The sequence below is a fragment of the Cryptomeria japonica genome, chromosome 4, assembly GCF_030272615.1.
Source record: "Cryptomeria japonica chromosome 4, Sugi_1.0, whole genome shotgun sequence".
Taxonomy (NCBI): Eukaryota; Viridiplantae; Streptophyta; class Pinopsida; order Cupressales; family Cupressaceae; genus Cryptomeria; species Cryptomeria japonica.
In genome coordinates this window covers 754273134-754296248 of record NC_081408.1, presented here as the reverse complement: position 1 = coordinate 754296248, position 23115 = coordinate 754273134, and the positions used below count along the sequence as shown (strand labels likewise).

General features: G+C 38.6%; 2 pseudogenes; both read right to left on the bottom strand.

Annotated features, from left to right (window-relative positions):
• Positions 1–7169: 7169 nt before the first annotated feature.
• Positions 7170–8644, bottom strand: LOC131040746 (homeobox-leucine zipper protein ROC2-like; annotated as a pseudogene).
• A 7408-nt stretch (positions 8645–16052) lies between these two features.
• On the bottom strand, positions 16053–17527 carry LOC131875364 (homeobox-leucine zipper protein ROC5-like; annotated as a pseudogene).
• Between the last annotated feature and the right edge of the window lie 5588 nt (positions 17528–23115).

Sequence of the window (23115 nt, the reverse complement as noted above, 5' to 3'; positions counted from 1 at the left end):
ATGTTGTGAAGGAGCATGAATGAGTGTCTTTTGAGTCAAACTTCTTTTGACCATTGTGTTTTCTTTACTTGACATCTCTTGCCAAGTCCATCCCCCATAACCAATCAATCACCCATCTTTCTAAATTCCATCTTGTCATCATCAAATATTTAATCAATTTCTATCTATCCAAGAAATTCTCTAATTCCCAATCCACTTAAATCCACTCAAAAAATCATCCTTCTTCAACTAATATTCATTCTTCCTCTAATCCAATCAAATCTCCAAAATTCCAATCAATCAAATCCATCCATCTTCCTAATCCAGTTATACAATCCAACCAATCCAATCGAATCCAATCCAATCAAATCAAATCATATTCAATCCAATCTAATCAAATCAAATCAAATAAAATCAAATCAAATCCAACCTAATCCAATCCAATTTAATCCAATCTAATCCAATTCAATCCAATCCATCCAATCAATCAACCAATCCAATCAAGCCCTAATCCAAGGACCAATCCAATCAAGCCAAGTCCTAATCTAAGGACTAAATCCAATCAAATCAAATCAAATCCAACCTAATCTAATCCAATTCAATCCAATCTGATCCAATCCAATCCAATTCAACCTAATCCAATCCAATCCAATCCAATCCAATCCAATCTAATCAATCAATCATCCAATCAAATCAAATCCGATCAAAATCTAATCAAATCTAATCCATCATCATTTGAAGCCAAGTCCTAATCCTCATCTTCATTTAACATCATCTTCATAATCTTTCTCCTCCAAAACATATTCATCCAATTCCAATCTGATCCTTCACTCCCAACATGACAACCCAAAATTTTAAAGCTTAGTATCAGAAGATGCTCATGGAAATTCACGAACCTTCCTACCAAGTTAATCCCATAATCTCCCACTCACCTATCATACCTATTGGGAGTATTTAAAACTGAGTCAAGTTTATAGGCCCATTTCAAAATTTTGCCCTGCATTTCCAAATGATTAAAATAAGTCAGTTTGAATGGCCTAGTTAGCAAGGGGGTAAAATGGAGCCGGTTGATTTTCAGAGGGTAAGGCTCGAGATTCATGTCCTACACCTTTCATTTGGCCTATTCAGTGATGTGCAACTTTCAGAATTCAATTTGGAGAAGTTTATGAGGTACCCAGTTTGAGGGGTGAGCTGGAAGTGCATTTTAGGCACAAATGCAAATTTTATTGAGTAGCCTACTTTGAGTGATTACATCTTTTGCCCTATTGATCATCATAGAGAATTTCAAAATGGATTCAATTTTATGCATTAATGTGAGTCAGCCTACAAAATTTTAGGTCTTGACAAATCCATTTGCTCAGTTTTTGAAGACAAATCCGTTTGCAGTTTGTGTGTTTTGACTAGTCCCTGTTTTGATAGCTAGTCGGAGCCTTGTTTTGCACAAGTGTAAAAGTTGCCTCAGTAAGCATCATGTTAGAATGTTTGTTCCAAGATAATGTTGGTATAAATGATGAGCTACATTTCAAATTTCAAGCCTTTATCAATCCGTTTGATTGGTTTTCAAAAGAGCTCATTTTACCTGAAGTGTAGGAGGATCATTAGGATTCTATGTTATGTTGTCCAAGCCCTGAGGTGTTTCATTGATTGAGATCGGCTATCTCATAGGTAAATTTGCAGGTGTCTTGGGTTATCACTTTTGGTGAACAACAAAAATGGTGACTCTACTGGGAAAGTGTTGTAATAATTCATGTTGAATCGAATCCCATGAGTCTAACCAAAATTCATTTGGGGAAGAGTCTTAGAAGTTTAGAAATCTAAAGGTCATTTTCAAATTTGGAAGTGTATACCTTGAAAATTAAATATTGTGTGACTCTGCTGTGTGGTGAGACCCATAAATCTGAAAGTGTTCAGAGTGAAGGTTAGTGGTTAAGTTTTATTCCTCTTCAGGGAGGTGGCGACTCTATAAGAATGAACCAAAGATTTGGAGGAGTTCTTCAAATTTTCAGTCAGAGGTGAAGTGAATAGAAGCAGAAAATTTATTAGGTATTCCTTAAGGTTTTTATGAAATTATATGTTCCTTATAAGGTGAATCAGTCACCATAGAAAGGAAATGAAATTTGCAGTATGCATACTTCATGTTCTTGAAATAAATTTTAGTTAAATGATCAAAGAAGTATGTAGTTCTAAAATTAGTGACTGCAATGTTTTTGAAAAGATTTAAAAAAAAAAAATAGTAAGGTGCATGGTCATGATAATGGTTCAATGACTATTATAAAACCTGATGGATCCAGATGTAGTTCCTAGATCCGTGAATCCTTTGTCAAATTTGAAAGAGATCAATATAGAAATTGAAAAATGTCTTCAAATGATCCAAGAGAGATTTGTCTGGTTGTTAAAAGGGAAAGTAGGGCTAAGAAGTAAAGGAGAATAATCATATGTCTTTTATGAAAGAATTTTAGCTGCATTGAATGAGCTTTCAACTGATAATAGACCCCCTGAGTCTGTTTTAATTGAGATATTCTTAGAGCTTTATGAGCCTAACTCAGTTAATCGGTCTACTGCCTTCAGAGAAGAATGTGTTGAATCTATTAAAGAATGGATAGATATGATTGAAAGTAACCAATCTGAAAATATACAAAAGATTAAAAATAATGAAGGAGATGAGCCCCTGAGTGGATGTACCTCCTATGATGCTGAATGTGATTATTCTCAGCATGAAAGTTCAGATGTGTATTCAGAGCGAGAAGAAATTTGTGAGAACAGTGATTGTTCAACTAATCATGAGCCCGTTGAGGTTTCAGATGCTAATTATGTAGATCACCTTGTTGTTGATTTCAATCCACAATATGTTTGCAACCCCAATTATGAAACTATGTTGCAACATGTAGAAACACATTATGAGTAGCGTGATAAAGGATATGATGTAGATGCAAGTTGTTGTGATGATGAAATAAATGCGCATAGGGACATGAACACTACAAATCCAATACCTTTATCAGATTGGGACAATGTTTACATCTCAGAGGATGAAGCCAAGGAAAATGAAGAAGGAGGTTCACTATGTAGTGAGCAAATTTCAGAACTCTTAGCTGCTGATTTTCAAAGATGTGGATTCAAAAATGTGCCCAATCTTTCATACCCACTCAATATATGTTTTGATTCTGATGATGTTTTTGAGGGTGTAAAAAATGATACATATGATGTTGATTCTCTTCCTATGTTTGATAGACAAAATGATAATGCATATATGGTTGATAGGTATGATAATGAAGGTTCATATGTTGATATGAATTCTGGCTTTGATATGCATTATGAGGATCTACCTTTTAGAAGACACGATAGATTTGGGGTGTTTTTCTCAGATTTGCAAGGAGGAAATGAACCATTGGCAAGTAAAAATCATGTATTTTCATGTGTGCATAGTGCTGATAGAAAATGTGATCAGCAAGTGGAAGTGCAGTCATGTTATGAGGAAGTTTTCCTCTCTAGTTTGCAAGCCATCATTGTGAAGGAGTGCTCATCATTTGAGAAAACTAGTAATATAGATGTGCTTGATGTTTTCAACTTTCAGAATGAGTTAGACTACTTTTCATTTCAGCTGGGAAAGAATGGTAAAGAGTATGGCACTCTTATGTCACCTAGTGATCAGTCCTTTCAGCATGTGTTTGATTTTCAGAGATATCATGATTATGAACATGCTACTGATTATGTTTTATGTGATCAGCTAATTAGAAATGGAAGTGTTTTTGATCAGGCAAATTGGAATGATGATCTTAACTTACCTTTGGTTAGTGGAAACGAAAATCAAGTGTTTGACAGAGGTAAGAATTGATTTCAGTTTTGATGGCCCGGGGCCATTAATAAGTTGTATATTTTGTACAGTTGCTTTGCTTTCAATTGTGTGGTTTTCAATAAAGTGCCCTGCTATTTGGGTAGAATAAGGAAGCCCTATTTTGAGAAGAGAAGAATTGAGAGAAGAATGATCCATCTTTTGGGTGGTCTGCTTAACCAAAGATATCTGGATTCTTGTATTGGTCTTGCAATCAACCATCCCCAGTCAGAGCCACTGTTGGGAGTATTTAAAACTTAGTCAAGTTTATAGGCCCATTTCAAAATTTTGCCCTGCATTTCCAAATGATTAAAATAAGTCAGTTTGAATGACCTAGTTAGCAAGGGGGTAAAATGGAGCCGGTTGATTTTCAAAGGGTAAGGCTCAAGATTCATGTCCTACACCTTTCATTTGGCCTATTCAGTGATGTGCAACTTTTAGAATTCAATTTGGAGAAGTTTATGAGGTACCCAATTTGAGGGGTGAGCTGGAAGTGCATTTTAGGCACAAATGCAGATTTTATTGAGTAGCCTACTTTGAGCAATCACATCTTTTGCCCTGTTGATCATCATAGAGAATTTCAAAATGGATTCAATTGTATGCATTAATGTGAGTCAGCCTACAAAATTTTAGGTCTTGACGAATCCATTTGCTCAGTTTTTGAAGACAAATCCGTTTGTAGTTTGTGTGTTTTGACTAGTCCCTGTTTTGACATCTAGTCGGAGCCTTGTTTTGCACAAGTATAAAAGTTGCCTCAGTAAGCATCATGTCAGAATGTTTGTTCCAAGCTAATGTTGGTATAAATGATGAGCTATGTTTTAAATTTCAAGCCTTTATCAATCCGTTTGATCAGTTTTCAAAAGAGCTCATTTTACCATCAAATTCAATTATCCGCACTCCAGTGTTGTATCAGTTAATGTAGCCATTTTTGTGAGCATGATGTTTGCACCCTATCAGTCTGGTGATCGAACTGACAATTCTAAGTTTTAATATGTACTTAAAGGTACTTGTGTTCTAAATTTCAGGACCTACAGAGGTCGTTTGATATTTTTGAGAAAGGCATCATGTGTTGCCAGGACATTGACTTCATCAAGTCTGCAGTGTCGACAAAGCCAGTTGGACATTTTTAAAAATTAATATCTCTTTTCTTGGGACTCATCTTGAGAAACCGTTTGGTAGAAGTCATCCTTGTATATTAGAGTACACGCCTGTCAGATGGCGAGCTCTAGAAAGGTGTTTTGACTGGTTTGAAAATTATGTCTTTGCGATTAAATGCGAAAATGTGGCGTAATCGCCTGAAGGTTGCAAAATTCAGTCTAATGATCCGAAAATGATGCTGATCATTCCCAGAGATATGTTTGAGGTCCGTGAAGATATTCCAGAGGCCAGTAGCTTGAAAAAGAAAATTTTTTTAGTCGGACCCACTTTGGGGCCCGACCTGGATCATGCTTGTGCCTTATTATTTTATTGGCGACTTTGTTCACTGAGAGATTTTTAGAGTATCGAAATCTGGATTTTGATTTTGAAACATGTTATAAGAGTGATGATGATAAAATCCATCTCCCGTGCAATCGAAATACAAAGGCACATTTATTAAACCAAATTGCAAATTCGCAATTAACAAAAGAGACCATAGATACTCCCAGGCAAGTATGTGACAGAGTAAAGATATTATTGGGCATTGTTGCAGCAGTATGATAATAAATGGAGTATTGCAAGAGAAAGGATGATGCCTCAATAATAATGTGATAGAATCCTTCCTAGTTTATGAGTGGTTGTCATCAGATTATCTTTAAATTGTAATCTTCCAAGTTAAATTCTAATATGATAGATTTTAATCTATTCTATGCACGTGGCTATGTAAAAGGGCGTTGGTATTATTAGCAACCAAGTCCTTTGAGAAAAGCATTAAAAAAATTTCAAACCAATGGCTAACAGTTAATCGTATCCTCCTAGAGTTTTTTTTTGTGAATGGGCATCTAAAATTATTAACCAGTTGCAAGTTATAGATTGTAAGCACCCGTTCAACCCTCGCATGGAATGCTTTTAGTAGAGGTCAAGTGATTTCCAGCCAAAACCCCTCTGTGCAGGATGCACCCTCAATTAGTGAAGAACTGAAATTAGAGTTTAAAAGTGCAACGATTTTCCATTGTGGTGAGTGGAAGAGTAAAGAGCATGAAAATTTTATTATGCTTGTAAGTTTGGAGCAGACATTTAAACTCCAGTATTTCCACCTCTATTATGGAGTTTGGAGAATGCAGTTAGCAAGTGTGTGCCGAACTCCTCACAATCTGCCCACGTCCCCCCTTCCCAAAGACGCGGTGTTGGAGAAAGGTGAAATTGATAGTTTTAAATTGTAACATAGAACACCAACTGTAGAAAATGGTGTTCTCCATGCCTTTCTCTCTTCCCTCGCTATGGTGCATAGCATGGTGAAAAGCCACAGGGAAACTTTTAGACAAAGTTAATGTTGGTAGATTTCTATGCCATTCTCTTCTCCACATGAAAATTTTGAACAAGGTGTGGAGTTTGCTGCGTGGAAGTGACTGTAGTGAAACTCAAGCAATTTGGAAAATGGCAGCAGTCCTCCTTCCTACACTTGGTAATGGTCTCAAGGGTTTCAATGGTAATGCAATTGGTAGGTCTCCAACATCCTCCTCACATGAAAAAATGGAGAAGGAAGACCATTGATTTCCAATCAAATGCATAAAAAACACCATTAAAACTCAGAGAGAAGCTCCAAAGTGCAGCTATAGGCAAATAGCTTTATCCCACATTCACTAGGAAAGGGACGTTTTTGATGTTTATATGCAAATCCACATAGTAGTAATATGTCTAAGCCATGAAGACTTTTGAAAGATGGTGTCTATGAGCACCCAGGGTGGGCCCACAGATGAGCAAGGAACCCGAGATGACGGAGGAGGTGATTGGGCGGTGACCAGGTGAACTCCACGTAGGTACACTTCCCGAGGTAAACTTTGTGCATCTTCCTTCGCGAAATAGTGCGAGCCGTTGATCTCTCTCGAACATGCTCGCTTGTTAACCCGGCCTTCGTCTGCAAAATTTTGTCTCTTTTCCTTGGGAAATGTGCCTGCATGGGGTCCACTTGGTCTTTATCCAATCAACTCTTCCATCGCTTTGGGAAATGTGCTCGCGCGTGGGCCCACCTTGGGCGCCCGTGGGCACCTTGTGTCAAAAGCCTTTAAGGCTTAGACATTATATTGTTGTGCGCTTTTTGATATAAACATTAAAAAAGAACACATCCCAGTGCATGTGGGATAATGATGTTAAGCCTGGAACTGCGATTTTGGAGCTTTTCTCTGAATTTTAATGGCTGGCAACACATTTGTTTAAAATCTTCTCAGCTTCCTTCAACTTCCCACTTATTTCTAAGTCTCTCATCTCTCAAGAACTCAAACAATCGATCTGGAGAAACGGGAAGCCATATAGATGTTGCCGCACTGAGAATTACACCTGTAGGCTCTCCAAGACTATCAACATTCTTCCTTGTCATTACATGGATATCATCCTCACCATTACCATTACCATTACCATGAGAAAGTTTAGTCCAAGAGTGCCTGCTAGATGCACTCACTCCACTACAAAATTTGTTTGTCATCCTCTCAGCAAGTTTCATCATGCTCCTGTGGCCGTAGTAATATCTCTGGCAAGAATAGCAGTGTTCGTTGCTGCAAGGAATGCAATCCTTTCACACTGGCGCTGCAGTGTTGCAAGCCAATGTTGTGCTCCAAAGGCCATCCCACTATTTACCACTGAACAAAATATCCTGTGCACCCCAATATTATCATGTTCTGCATGCTCCACCCATATAACCTTTGAACGGCCATTTGGCATATCGCTTAGCAGGCAACCAGATGGGCGTTTCCTGCATTTGACTAAAGATGCATGTGGGTTGTTTAAAAGGCAATCCACTGAAACATCGACTACACCCCACAGGCCATCATCGTGCTATTTGCAGAATCTGGCAAAATAAATCTCTCGTGTTGGAACAAGAGGTGACAAAACTTGCAGTTCAGCATACATCAGTTGCAATGCACCATTCCTTAATGCAAGTCGTTCTAGTGCTGTGAATGGGGTTTTTGTTAGGCTTAGCGAAGTGGACTTTGTTTTGAAAGACCTTAAAGACGAAAAAAAAATGCTACTGACGTGGCTTCTTGAGTACTGGTCCACTTGGAGCTGCAGCAGCATTTGACAAATGATCTCTTATATAGTACATAGATCTCAACATTGCCTCCAATGTATCTCTTGATAATTGGAACTTGATCTCTGTTTCTCCGGATGAAGGCTTTGTATAACTTGAAGCTTAAGGTTAATCACAGCCACTCGATTTGCAGGTGTGTTTTTGTTTAACATAGCTTCCAAACAGCTATGTAGCTCGCACCACAACCACGCTGCAGGGATGTCTTTGGAATCGATCAACCAAACCATTTGTTCTTGTTCCTTTGGCAAGTTTATTACAGCATTCTCCATACAGTATACAAGATATTTTATCGGCCCCTGCCACGATGTTGCGTTCTGGAACCCTGGTCTCATAACAAGAACAGTCCTTCCTGCTGACATGGAAAGTACTACTAATGCAATCCATGGGATGTCACTAAAAGAAAGCGTGGTTATCGCGTAATATTCTAGAATTGCTATCGTGTGATGGGTGTGCTCAAAGTAATCTATTTGGATGTCTTTATGTTCATGGACTGATTCTACAAATCGTGTTGGTGAAGATACTTTTTTGACTGCAAGTTCAGGCCCATCATAAGCTACACTGACAAGATTTATCCTTAAGAAAATCTTAGCATTGGTGGTTTGTTGAAACGCCATGTTCTTCCTCTAATGCACCTTTATCAATGCATGAAGCTAGAGTTGGTAACGTTGGGATGTTCATCTCTTCACTTTTTTTTTAAATGCTTTTCACTTGTCTTTAAACTTTTAGAGTGATATATTAAGCATGAATATGTCTCTGCATCTAGTTTCAAATCTGCATCCTCCATTTCTTTGAAAATAGCCATTCCCTGAGAGTCATTATTCTCTCAAAAATATGTCGCCATTATCAAATTATAGAGATGGATTGTCGGCCGTATTTTGAGCTCTCTCATTTCTTCCAACAGATTGTAAACAGCCTTAAAGTTCTTCATCTTCAAAAGAGAATTGACAACATATTCGACAGTCTCCCCAGTTGGTTGCAAACCATAGTTGCGCATCACTGCATATGTAAGGGGCACCAGTTTAAGTTCATTTGTCCTTTCACATGCATGCAAGATTGGATGGAAAGTCTCTGCATAAACATTTAGACCTGCTTTACACATTTCCTCAATTAAATCAACAGCCATGTGAACCTTAAAAGTCCCACAATAATGCTCAATAAGCTACTTGTAAGATGATGCGGATGGTTTTACTCCAAAATGTTCATGCATACCCTTGAAAATCAAAATAATCTCCTCAAGCTTTGGTTTTCAATGCATGAATGTATTTTTCTGCCCTCTCTTGCAATCTGGCCCTCCCTAACCATTTAAAAATGCTTATCAAACACACTAGATCAGAAACTTGGGTTATTTCTACCTTTTCTAATAGTCCTAGAGCCTCCTCTGTCCAATCATTTTCTGACAAAGCCAATAGGAGACCATCTGAAAAGATGCATGAAGCGGCAAGCCAGGTTGGGCCCCAAAGTGGGTCCGACTAAAAAAATTTTCGTTTTCATGCAACTGACCCCTGGAATGCTTCACGGACCTCAAACACACATCTGGAATCGATCGACACCATTTTCGGATCATAAAATTGCATTTTACATCCTTTAAGCAATTACGCCACAATTTTCACATTTAATCGCGAAGATGTAATTTTCAAACCCGTCAAAACACCTTTCTGGAGCTCGCCATCTGACAGGCATGTACTTTGATATAGAAGGATGACATCTACCAAACGGTTTCTCAAGACGAGTCCCGAGTGAAGAGATATTAATTTCCAAAAATGGCCAACTGGCTTTGTCGACACTGCGGACCTGATGAAGTCAATGTTCTGGCAACACATGACGCCTTTCTCAAAAATATCAAACGACCTTCGTGGGTCCTCAAATTCAGAACATAGGTACCTTTAAGTACATACTAAATCCTTGAATTCTCAGTTCGATCACCAGACTGACAGGATGCAAATGGCATGCACACCAAAATAGCTACATTAATTGATCTAACACTGGAAATGCGGATAACTGAAAATGATGGCAAAATTAGCTCTTTTGAAAACCGATCAAACGGATTGGTAGAGCCTTGAAATTTGAAACGTAGCTCATCATTTATACCAACATCAGCCCGAAACAAACATTATGGCATGATGCTTACCGAGGCAACTTTTACACTTGTGCGAAACAGGGCTCCGGCTAGCTGTCGAAACGGAGACTTGCCAAAACACACAAACTGCAAATGGAATCGGCTTCAAAAACTGAGCAAATGGATTCGTTAAGACTTGAAAATTTGCAAGCTCACTCACATTTATACATAGAATTGAATCCATTTTGAATTTCTTCATGACGATCAACAGGGCAAAAGATGTAATCGCTCAAAGTAGGCTACCCAATAAAATCTGCATTTGTGCCTAAAATGCACTTCCAGCTCACCCCTCAAAATGGGTACCTCATAAACTTCTCCAAATTGAATTCTGAAAGTTGCACATCACTGAATAGGCCAAATGAAAGGTGTGGGGCATGAATCCCGAGCCTTACCCTCTGAAAATCAACTGGCTCCATTTTACCCCCTTGCTAACTAGGCCATGCGGACTGACTTATTTGGGTGCCTTTCCGACATACTGAGAAATTTTTTGAAATAGGCCTACAAGATTTGACTCAATTTTAAATACTCCCAACAGTGGCTCTGACTGGGGATGGTTGATTGCGAGATCAACACAAGAGTCGAGATATCTTTAGTTAAGCAGACCACCCAAAAGACGGGTCATTCTTCTCTCAATTCTTCTCTTCTCAAAACAGGGCCTCCTTATCCTACCCAAACAGCAGGGCACTTTATTGAAAACCACACAACTGAAGCAAAGCGACTGTACAATATACAAAAACATGCTTAAAACTGAATACAAGCTGCTCAATCAATCTTAGCATTTACCTCTGTCAAAAATCTGATTTTCATCGCTTGATACCATGATCCAAACAAAGGCACCTTCCAGTAACAACTGAGCATAGCTCTTAAAATCCACCTCTCTTGTCTCATTACTGAAACAGCTAGTGTGCTTACCCTTTATCTGATTCTGAACTTTGTAATCACACACTACTTCAACACAAGTAAAACCATGAGGCAACTCACCATAAGGGTTTTCCTTCAAGTTGCAATACACTTCACTATCCCGATCAATTCTACCATTTTCAAGGACATGATCATGCTGAATTTTAAAAGTAAAACATTCATTTTCAACATTGTAAAACTCATCAGCACATACCTTATTATCATTTAAATCAATAGAATGAGGGATACTACAAACCAACTGATGCAAACAAGGAACATGAATATTACAATCTGGATGTGATGCTCCACTATGCTGATCACACCTCACACTACCCTTGCTTATCCAATCGAAAACCTCTGCATTCTCGACATCCCATTCATGAAAAAGAATGCATACCTCTGGCTGAAGCAAATCCTCAGCTAAATCTTCTTCATCCAGACTTATGTCTATCTGAAACACTTCCATTTGTGGTCTGAAAAAGTCATAACATAACCCATGCCTCTTGTCTTCATCATGAAGTAAATTCTTACACCCCATGCTACTGTTGTTCGGAACTACATCAGCATTACAAATTTGTTCTGCACAAGGGGAAACTTCATCATTCTCATCAATGAAATCAGCACCATGGATATTTGTATCAAAAGCAAAAAACTCCAAATCAGTTTCAAGCGTATTATCAACATTCACATTCTCATCCTGGTACTTGAAATTCTGAAAGCATTCAAGTGTGGGTTCATTTAAATCTGGAAAAAGGACATTACCAGCACTGTCACACACATTCTTATCTTCAAAAACACTTTCATTTTCAGATTCATAACTAAGGTACATAATTTGATTTTCTATCACATCATCTTCACAATATGAATAATAAGAATTCTTATAACCACTTTCAGCTGAATAACTGGCATTCATTTGCTGATCAAAAGAAAGTGAAACACTTGTGCTAAGATCGTCCTCATCCTGAAATTGATCTTCATTGTTCACTTGCATACCTTCAGGGTGCTGGGAATAAAACTCAGTATCCTCATAATCAGCAATACCACCCCTCTGAAACACATTCATCACTGGGTATACTTGTATTGAACACATTATCAACATTATTCACAATTTCATTTTCAGATTTATCAGACTTAACAAAAATCTGATTTTCATCATATTGCACACTTTCACTTACGTAATCAACAACATTTGGTAATCCTTCAGTATTTGGTATTTGAACATCAAATACATCAGCAACATTTAAAGATAGATGGTCATCATTATCATAATTTTCATTATTGTTAACCTTAGGAGATGCATGATTAACTTGATAATTTGCAGTCACATAGTCAGCATAACCGGCATACAAATCAAATGGTACATATCCCTTGTATATATCTGTCTTCGCATCAGCATTATCACAACATTGCACACTAATCATTCCATCATCACTGTGAGAAGAGACTGACATTAATAGTGGAGGATCTTGGCTCTCATTCAAATTTGAAGCACATGCATCAACAAGACCATTCAGAACTGCGGAGCTGGATGTACCTGAACAAGGAATGATTGGTTGAGCTTCACATGGTATTTCGCCATTGAAGGCATTTTGATAAGAAACCATAGCAGACACGGATCTCTTAGCTATCCCGAATTTTAAATTATTTTCAATGTCCCTAGCTGTGTTAAAGGCTTCATACAAAGTCTTAGGTTCTTTGTTCCTCAATAGGAAACCCATCTTCTTTCCAAAAGAACTCATATAAATATCCAGACATACCATATCATCAAACTTATACTTTCTGGAAATTTTAGCCAATGCTTGTGAAAATCTGATGTTGAATGTTGGTACCAATTCATCTTTCCTGATTTGTATATAAGTGAATTCTTTCAATAAGTCAGAATCACTCACCTTCTCATCGAATTGATCCATGAAATCTGAAACCAATTCTTCCCATGAGGTAATAGAATTCATTGGCAGAAAAGAGAACCAATCTCTTGCATCTTCTTTCAATGACTGAATAAACAATTTCATGCATACATCTTCTTGGCAAATTTCAAACTCTCCTATCAAATCTGAAAATCTTCTAACATGTTGACATGCTGATTCTGATTTCTTCCCACTAAAAATTGGCAAATACTTTCTAATTTCTGTGGGTATGGGATTTGGGTAACCTGGAATATCTCTGAAATTTAGAGCAGCATAATGGTTCATGATGAAACTTCTCTTATTATATGGTTGTTCTGGTTTACTGGGCATGGCTTTATGTGGAAGTACACAAGACTGAAAAACTTCACTATTCATTTTTCTTACTTCCACAAATGATTATACAATCTGGAATAAAAAACATCAAGCAAGTATCCTTATATTGATCTATTCCTTAACATTGCTTGACATAAAGTTCTTCCACATTTGCACACTACGGAGGATAACATACACTGAATATTTTAGCAGCATAAATATGCAAATGGATTTTGAAATTCTCTCTTTCCCTCTAAACTAGTGCTATTCACTAAATAGGAAAACTACATTATACATTCAAACTTTCAGAAGAGATGTCTTGCATTTAAATCCTCTAAAAATGCCTAGATATTTGCAGCTATAAAACTTGTAGATCGGAAGATTTATTTCACCTTTGGCACGGTCTTTTATCATAGAGTCGCCACCTCCTGCACAGAGGATATTTTGAATAGCAGAACACCATTCAACACGTATTCAAATTCTTTGTTTCTCTTTCAATCTTGTTGCAATAAACACTCTTCCAGGCTATTTAACACTGGTATGAACCACAGAGTTGCCACCCAATAAGGAATTGGGAAAAAATTTCACACACAGCTGAAAGAACTTCTTACAACTTTCAACCATGCATTCACTGTTACTCCTTCATAAACTATGACATGATACACATATCATTATGTAGATCCAGAACAAGGAGAATTTTCTTCACCATGAAACCAACTTACACTCTGTGCATACACCATGGACAAACTAGCTGGATATGAAATTGACAGGACTAGGGACACATTCAACCTCTGACTGTATCAATCAAGCATTTATATCCATTTGTTCCCCAGCAGAGTCGCCATTTTTGTTGTGGTGACTCGGATGGGATAATCTCAACCTTATATGAATTAATTCTTTCTTAACTAGAGGCTCTTGATAGTTCATTTACTCCCCAGCAGAGTCGCCATTTTTGTTGTTCACCAAAAGTGATAACCCAAGAACACCTACAAATCTTTCTATGAAATGGCCAATTTCAGTCTACAAAACACATCAGGGCTTGGACAACATAACATAGGACCCTAATTGATCCTCCTGCACTTCAGGTTCTGCTAGACCTAGGGGGGGACACCCTTTTGATGCACTAAATACAATAATTACAGACACATAACTGCATCAACATTAAGCAGATAGATCATTTCACAAGCTCAACAGGTTAGGGAACATTACAGATTGGCTAGATCTGTACAAACAATAGGATGAAACAGAGCTTGGAATGAGAAGAACACACCCCTAAACATAAAGGAAAATAGATTTGTCTTTTAAAATATTGATCTGAAACCATCCCCAAACTTGCAAGACCAGTGCCTTGTTCATTGGGCAACAGAGTTACAGACAGAACTGCAAATATGAATCATAGATGCAAATTTGTTTTCCTTAAACAAGATATTCATGCACCAATACCTTATACTAATGCACTATTTGATTCATTCACAAATTTATCAGATCTGGATACACATTTCATCATTTATGACTGACTACAGAATTTAAAACCTTCCTTGAAGGATACCTATAAACAGTCATACAATTTCCTTAAAATTGACAAATCTTCATCCTCCTTGAGGATTCAATTTATGATAATGAAATGCATACTTAGAGACAATACTGTGAGGAATTTACTCATGCCTGACACAAGCAAGACCTGCAACTAAAATCACGTTTACAACAATGCACTGCAATCTTCTATACCCTGAAACAAACCAGAAGCATTTACAAATTTAGGTCATGGCATTCAGAAAGCGGGAGCCATCAAATCTGGAGCATTTTCCAAATTTCTGGAACCCTTACAACTAAGAAGAATGGGGAATAAAAAGAGGAGGGAAGAAAAACAAATCCACAACTGAAAATTGCCAAGTGTCTCTCCTCTCTAACTGAATTTTGTTCCCATGGAAACTGCTTCTAAAATATCCCACATTTGTCCAAATTAACTTCATAATCAGATTCCTCGCTCTGAGAGCTTTCCGAAAATATATAACACTTCATACCTTGGCCAAAAATTGAGTCCTGGGCGAATTAATTCCCCAATATGCTCGAACATTTAAATTTTTCATTTATTAATATAGTATAAACTATATAATAAACAATTTTAAATTTAAATTTTTGCCTCTATTTATGCTCTGACGCCTTGCCACGTGGCGGGGTCTGATTGGTCGATGGGGTTGACTGGACGCCACCTGGGATGACACCTCATCATCGCCATGTCATCTGCTTCGTCACTGCCACTTGGCCGCCACATCATCACCACCTGTGCGCCAACTGTGTGCCACCTCATCAGGACCCGCCTGCTGGACCGCTGACTGTACTCGCCACCTACGTGCCACGTGGACGGCTCTCATTCACTCTCGCTATTTCACGGGGTTTAAACTTCGTGCATCTTCCTTCGCAAAATAGCGCGAGCCGTTGATCTCTCTCGAACATGCTCGCTTGTTAACCCGGCCTTCGTCTGCAAAATTTTGCCTCTTTGCCTCGGGAACGTGCCTTCATGGGGTCCACTTGGTCTTTGTCCAATCAACTCTTCCATCGCTTTGGGAAACGTGCTCACGCGTGGGCCCACATTGGGTGCCCGTGGGCACCTTGTGTCAAAAGCCTTTAAGGCTTAGACATTATATTGTTGTGCGCTTTTGGATATAAACATTAAAAAAGAACACATCCCAGTGCATGTGGGATAATGATGTTAAGCCTGGAACTGCGATTTTGGAGCTTTTCTCTGAATTTTAATGGCTGGCAACACATTTGTTTAAAATCTTCTCAGCTTCCTTCAACTTCCCACTTATTTCTAAGTCTCTCATCTCTCAAGAACTCAAACAATCGATCTGGAGAAACGGGAAGCCATATAGATGTTGCCGCACTGAGAATTACACCTGTAGGCTCTCCAGGACTATCAACATTCTTCCTTGTCATTACATGGATATCATCCTCACCATTACCATTACCATTACCATGAGAAAGTTTAGTCCAAGAGTGCCTGCTAGATGCACTCACTCCACTACAGAATTTGTTTGTCATCCTCTCAGCAAGTTTCATCATGCTCCTGCGGCCGCAGTAATATCTCTGGCAGGAATAGGAGTGTTCGTTGCTGCAAGGAATGCAATCCTTTCACACTGGCGCTGCAGTGTTGCAAGCCAACGTTGTGCTCCAAAGGCCATCCCACTATTTACCACTGAACGAAATATCCTGTGCACCCCAATATTATCATGTTCTGCATGCTCCACCCATATAACCTTTGAACGGCCATTTGGCATATCCCTTAGCAGGCAACCAGATGGGCGTTTCCTGCATTTGACTAAAGATGCATGTGGGTTGTTTAAAAGGCAATCCACTGAAACATCGACTACACCCAATAGGCCATCATCGTGCTGTTTGCAGAATCTGGCAAAATAAATCTCTCGTGTTGGAACAAGAGGCGACAGAACTTGCAGTTCAGCATACATCAGTTGCAATGCACCATTCCTTAATGCAAGTCGTTCTGGTGCTGTGAATGGGGTTTTTGTTAGGCTTAGCGAAGTGGACTTTGTTTTGAAAGACCTTAAAGATGAAAAAAATTTGCTACTGACGTGGCTTCTTGAGTACTGGTCCACTTGGAGCTGCAGCAGCATTTGACAAATGATCTCTTATATAGTACATAGATCTCAACATTGCCTCCAATGTATCTCTTGATAACTGGAACTTGATCTCTGTTTCTCCGGATGAAGGCTTTGTATAACTTGAAGCTTAAGGTTAATCACAGCCACTCGATTTGCAGGTGTGTTTTTGTTTAACATAGCTTCCAAACAGCTATGTAGCTCGCACCACAACCACGCTGCAGGGATGTCTTTGGCATCGATCAACCAAACCATTTGTTCCTGTTCCTTTGGCAAGTTTATTACAGCATTCTCCATACAGTATACAAGATATTTTATTGGCCCCTTCCACGATGTTGCGTTCTGGAACCCTGGTCTCATAACAAGAACAGTCCTTCCTGCTGACATGGAAAGTACTACTAATGCAATCCATGGGATGTCACTGAAAGAAAGTGTGGTTATCGCGTAATATTCTAGAATTGCTATCGTGTGATGGGTGTGCTCAAAGTAATCTATTTGGATGTCTTTGTGTTCATGGACTGATTCTACAAATCGTGTTGGTGAAGATACTTTTTTGACTGCAAGTTCAGGCCCATCATAAGCTACACCGACAAGATTTATCCTTAAGAAAATCTTAGCATTGATGGTTTGTTGAAACGCCATGTTCTCCCTCTAATGCGCCTTTATCAATGCATGAAGCTAGAGTTGGTAACGTTGGGATGTTCATCTCTTCATTTTTTTTTTAAATGCTTTTCACTTGTCTTTAAACTTTTAGAGTGATATATTAAGCATGAATATGTCTCTGCATCTAGTTTCAAATCTGCATCCTCCATTTCTTTGAAAATAGCCATTCCCTGAGAGTCATTATTCTCTCGAAAATATGTCGCCATTATCAAATTATAGAGATGGACCGTCGGCCGTATTTTGAGCTCTCTCATTTCTTCCAATAGATTGTAAACAGCCTTAAAGTTCTTCATCTTCAAAAGAGAATTGACAACATATTTGACAGTCTCCCTAGTTGGTTGCAAACCATAGTTGCGCATCACTGCATATGTAAGGGGCACCAGTTTAAGTTCATTTGTCCTTTCACACGCATGCAAGATTGGATGGAAAGTCTCTGCATAAACCTTTAGACCTGCTTTACACATTTCCTCAATTAAATCAACAGCCATGTGAACCTTAAAAGTCCCACAATAATGCTCAATAAGCTGCTTGTAAGATGATGCGGATGGTTTTACTCCAAAATGTTCATGCATACCCTTGAAAATTAAAATAATCTCCTCAAGCTTTGGTTTTCAATGCATGAATGTATTTTTCTGCCCTCTCTTGCAATCTGGCCCTCCCTAACCATTTAAAAATGCTTATCAAACACACTAGATTAGAAACTTGGGTTATTTCTACCTTTTCTAATAGTCCTAGAGCCTCCTCTGTCCAATCATTTTCTGACAAAGCCAATAGGAGACCATCTGAAAAGATGCATGAAGCGGCAAGCCAGGTTGGGCCCCAAAGTGGGTCCGACTAAAAAAAATTTTGTTTTCATGCAACTGACGCCTGGAATGCTTCACGGACCTCAAACACACATCTGGAATCGATCGGCACCATTTTCGGATCATAAAATTGCATTTTACATCCTTCAGGCAATTACGCCACAATTTTCACATTTAATCGCGAAGATGTAGTTTTCAAACCTATCAAAACACCTTTCTGGAGCTCGCCATCTGATAGGCATGTACTTTGATATACAAGGATGACATCTACCAAATGGTTTCTCAAGATGAGTCGCGAGTGAAGAGATATTAATTTCCGAAAACGGCCAACTGGCTTTGTCGACACTGTGGACCTGATGAAGTCAATGTTCTGGCAACACATGATGCCTTTCTCAAAAATATCAAACGACCTCCGTGGGTCCTCAAATTCAGAATATAGGTACCTTTAAGTACATACTAAATCCTTGAATTCTCAGTTCGATCACCAGACTGACAGGATGCAAATGGCATGCACACCAAAACAGCTACATTAATTGATCTAACACTGGAAATGCGGATAACTAAAAATGATGGCAAAATTAGCTCTTTTGAAAACCGATCAAACGGATTGGTAGAGCCTTGAAATTTGAAACGTAGCTCATCATTTATACCAACATCAGCCCTAAACAAACATTATGGCATGACGCTTACTGAGGCAACTTTTACACTTGTGCGAAACAGGGCTCCGGCTAGCTGTCGAAACAGAGACTTGCCAAAACACACAAACTGCAAACGGAATTGGCTTCAAAAACTGAGCAAATGGATTCGTTAAGACTTGAAAATTTGCAAGCTCACTCACATTTATACATAGAATTGAATCCATTTTGAATTTCTTCATGACGATCAACAGGGCAAAAGATGTAAAGGCTCAAAGTAGGCTACTCAATAAAATCTGCATTTGTGCCTAAAATGCACTTCCAGCTCACCCCTCAAAATGGGTACCTCATAAACTTCTCCAAATTGAATTCTGAAAGTTGCACATCACTGAATAGGCCAAATGAAAGGTGTGGGGCATGAATCCCGAGCCTTACCCTCTGAAAATCAACTGGCTCCATTTTACCCCCTTGCTAACTAGGCCATGCGGATTGACTTATTTAGGTGCCTTTCCGACATACTGAGCAAAATTTTGAAATAGGCCTACAAGATTTGACTCAATTTTAAATACTCCCAACAGATCCCATTCCCTCCACTTCCTCTCATGATCATATGATTCCTCTATCATTGCATGATCCTCTTCCATCTCATGATCCAATCACCCCTCCCACTCCATCTCATGATCCCCTCCCTAGTCAAGATCAAAGTATCCCTTCAGCTCTTCATGTCATGATCCCAATCCATCTAAAGATCCTAATCTTCTTTCCACATCTCATCCCCCTCAAAATTGACTCGCATCTTGTTTCCAAAATAATAAGGGTCCTCAAGATAATGCTCAAAATGTTGGTACATCCTCTATTCCTCCTAAATCCAAATTTCCCTCATACAAATCCAAATCCTGTTATTCCTCATCTTCCGCATCCATTTTGGGACCCTATGTTCCAAAGTTAAAACCTTCATTCCTTCCATCCATTTTGGGCCCCTATGTTCCAATTCTCAATCCTCTATCCCTTCCATCCATATTGGGTCCTTACATCCCTCCATCCACCACTCCATCACCTCAAATAATCTGTAACCAAGATCAACAAAGGCACACATCCTTGGATGCCTCCCAACACTCTCTTTCCACCATCCCATCCATAAAATCCACCAATTCTTCATCCTCATGCACCCATCCTATTGCTATTGGAAGCAATTTGGATGCCCAATCTAAAAAGAATAAAACTCAAAATCCATAAAAATAAAAGGATCAACATGTCCCCTCAAAATGACATGCTCAAAAGAAAAATGTGATCCGAAAGGTCACAAAGGCCCCAAAAGAAAAAATCAAAAAGGTCACAAAGGCCCCAAAAGAAAAAATCAAAAACTATGTGGATTCCTAAAGAGGCAAAATTAAAATTGGCATCCAAACTTGCTAATCCAAAAGCTCCACCCATTCATAAATCATCCAATCCTCCCTCTAACACTCCTTCATCTTCAAAATCCATTTTGGGTCCTTATGTCCTGAAATCCACCATCCCAACTCCATCATCCCCTTCTTCTATTTTGGGTCATCATTTCCCAAAATCTACACTTTATCCCCCATCTAATTCAAAACACTCTCCCCCACTACTACTCCACCCTTCAAGGTGTATGCCAATGTTGATCTTCCACAAATTCTTCAAAACCCCATCCATTATCCACCATCCATTTTTTCACAATCCCATTTCATTTTCCAATCCTTTCCAAATGCTTATCTCCCATCCCCTATCCATTTCATCTCCCCCAATTATTGTTTTTAACATCTATGAGCATACCTCCAATTCAAATAAATACTAAGGGATACCATATATGGAATTAGATGCTTGAGTCATCCCTTCCTCCTTCATGCATCCACTATCTTCCATATCCACTCATTCTTATCCTTCTCCATCCAAACTATTCCAAAAATTCAAAAAAAAAAAAAAAAAAATCAAGAAAAATTAAAAAAAAAAACAAAAAAAAAAAAAAAATCATTTCATCGAATGGTGAAAACCACTTCTTGTGGCACCTTGGGTAATTACCATGATGAAAACTTGGAAAACAAGCGTCATGTGTAATCCCCTTGCACTCTACACTTGGGGGCAAGCTTCATCCACACAATCCTCCCATCCATCTACATCATATCCAAGTCCATTCTCCTTTTCTATCTTTGATCTTGACTATCATATCCATATCCTCCATCTCATATCCCTCATCCTATCAAAATGAATACTCCATTCCTATCTTTCATCTTGATCATATAGAGGCAAAATAATTTATATGCATACATGCTTTGGAGCATTCAAGCCTTAATCCTCTACCATCCAATACATATTATCCTTCCACCTCATACATCTTTATCCATCATCCTTGCATCCTTAATTCCACTACCTCTAGTGTGGGGCATTGCACTCCTTTGCAACACAGTCCTTGGATCTCCATCACCCTACCCTCCAGTCCTCCATATCCTATACATATCCATCCACTTCATCCATCTGTCTCCTATCTAAACAATAACTCCCTCCTTCCATTCGTCCATCCTCTTACCAATCCTGGGTTCTCCCTTGTCATTGGTTCCATTCAATCAAATCCTATCCACCAATCCACCCCATCCTATCCAATTTCTAATCCACTCCTATCTTATCTAATCATATTCTCCATCTCTTCCAATTCAATCATTAATCCCACCCTCAATCCAATCCTATTCAATCATCCATCCCCCCTTTTCATCCTATCTAATCATTTATCCTTCTTCCAATCCTATCCAATCCATCAAAGTAAGCTTTCCCCATCTACCTAAGCTCACATTGTCTTGTGCTTAATCCAAGCACCCATCCATACTTTGCTAATCAAATCCAAATGGCAATCCTCTCGTCTGCAGATCTTTCACATCCAACTTTTCTTTTGTCATCCATTAATCAATCCATCACCTACCCATCGGGATGTATCCTTCCCTAGTCTGGTAGTTTATCCAAATCTATGTCCTACTCTTTGTTGAAAATATTCAGGACTAACCAAGTTACTGAGAGGGGAGGGGTGAATCAGTAACTCTTAAAACTTTTAACTCATTTTTGTACTTGCATATATTAAACCATACATTCATTTAATCTACTGCATGCATGAAAATATAATCATTCACAACACATAACACAAAGATTTGGTGACCCAGAAACCTTCAAATAGAAAGTAAAACTGGGGTGGGGATGGTACCCACAAAACTTTGGTACTGCAGTAAAAGTTGGCTGGTTAAGGCTTACAATGATCACTTCTGATGATCTGCCCTGTTAGAAGCAAATTAGGACTGCTAGGTCCACCTTGTTAGAGGATTTACAAACATACAATGAAGTATGCACTCGGTTAAGAGATTTACAAAAGACTGTTAAGTCTACCTGGTTAAAGGATTTACAAACTGATTCAACTGTTAGGATGAAACAGTAGATCTTGACTTACAACTTTATTGCTGATAAGATCCTTTGAGTATTGATCTCCTTCTGAGATAGATATGTCGATTCTGCTCCTTTACTGACTCTGCGAAAATGCTCTGGTCTGCTGCCTTAATGCAGTTTCTGCTCTGCTCTTTTTAATTTCGCATATTCATTCATCTTACACACACACACTACAGATGGTATAATACATCACATATATATACCGTCCATAATTACATTTACATTTCATAAAGTCAGCCTCATACAAATTAATAATCATAAACTTATTCTTAAGTCGGCCTTACATAGGTGAACAAAATATTACTGAGTCGTTAGATACTCGGTTCCTCAAGCTGGCTTGGTGATCTTCTGATACACGGCGTCCACTACAGTACTCGGCATCATCATGCTCTCGATAAGAGTAGAAGCTCGGTCCATACTAGTCCCGAAGTGTAGCTTGGAACTCGGTAGCTGTGGTGACTCGGTAGATATAGTGTCACTCGGTAACCACTGGTAACTCGGTAAGAACTGTCTTCTCGGTAACTGCTGTCTGTCTCATATGCTCGGTAAAGGCTTACTGCTCGGTATGAACTGTTTAATCGGTAAGCTTTATCGAATGCTCGGTATAGTCTGTGGACTGAGTGATGAGCTCGGTAAGCATTCAAAATCGAATAAGTGTTTTCACTAAGTGTATTCACTAATGACA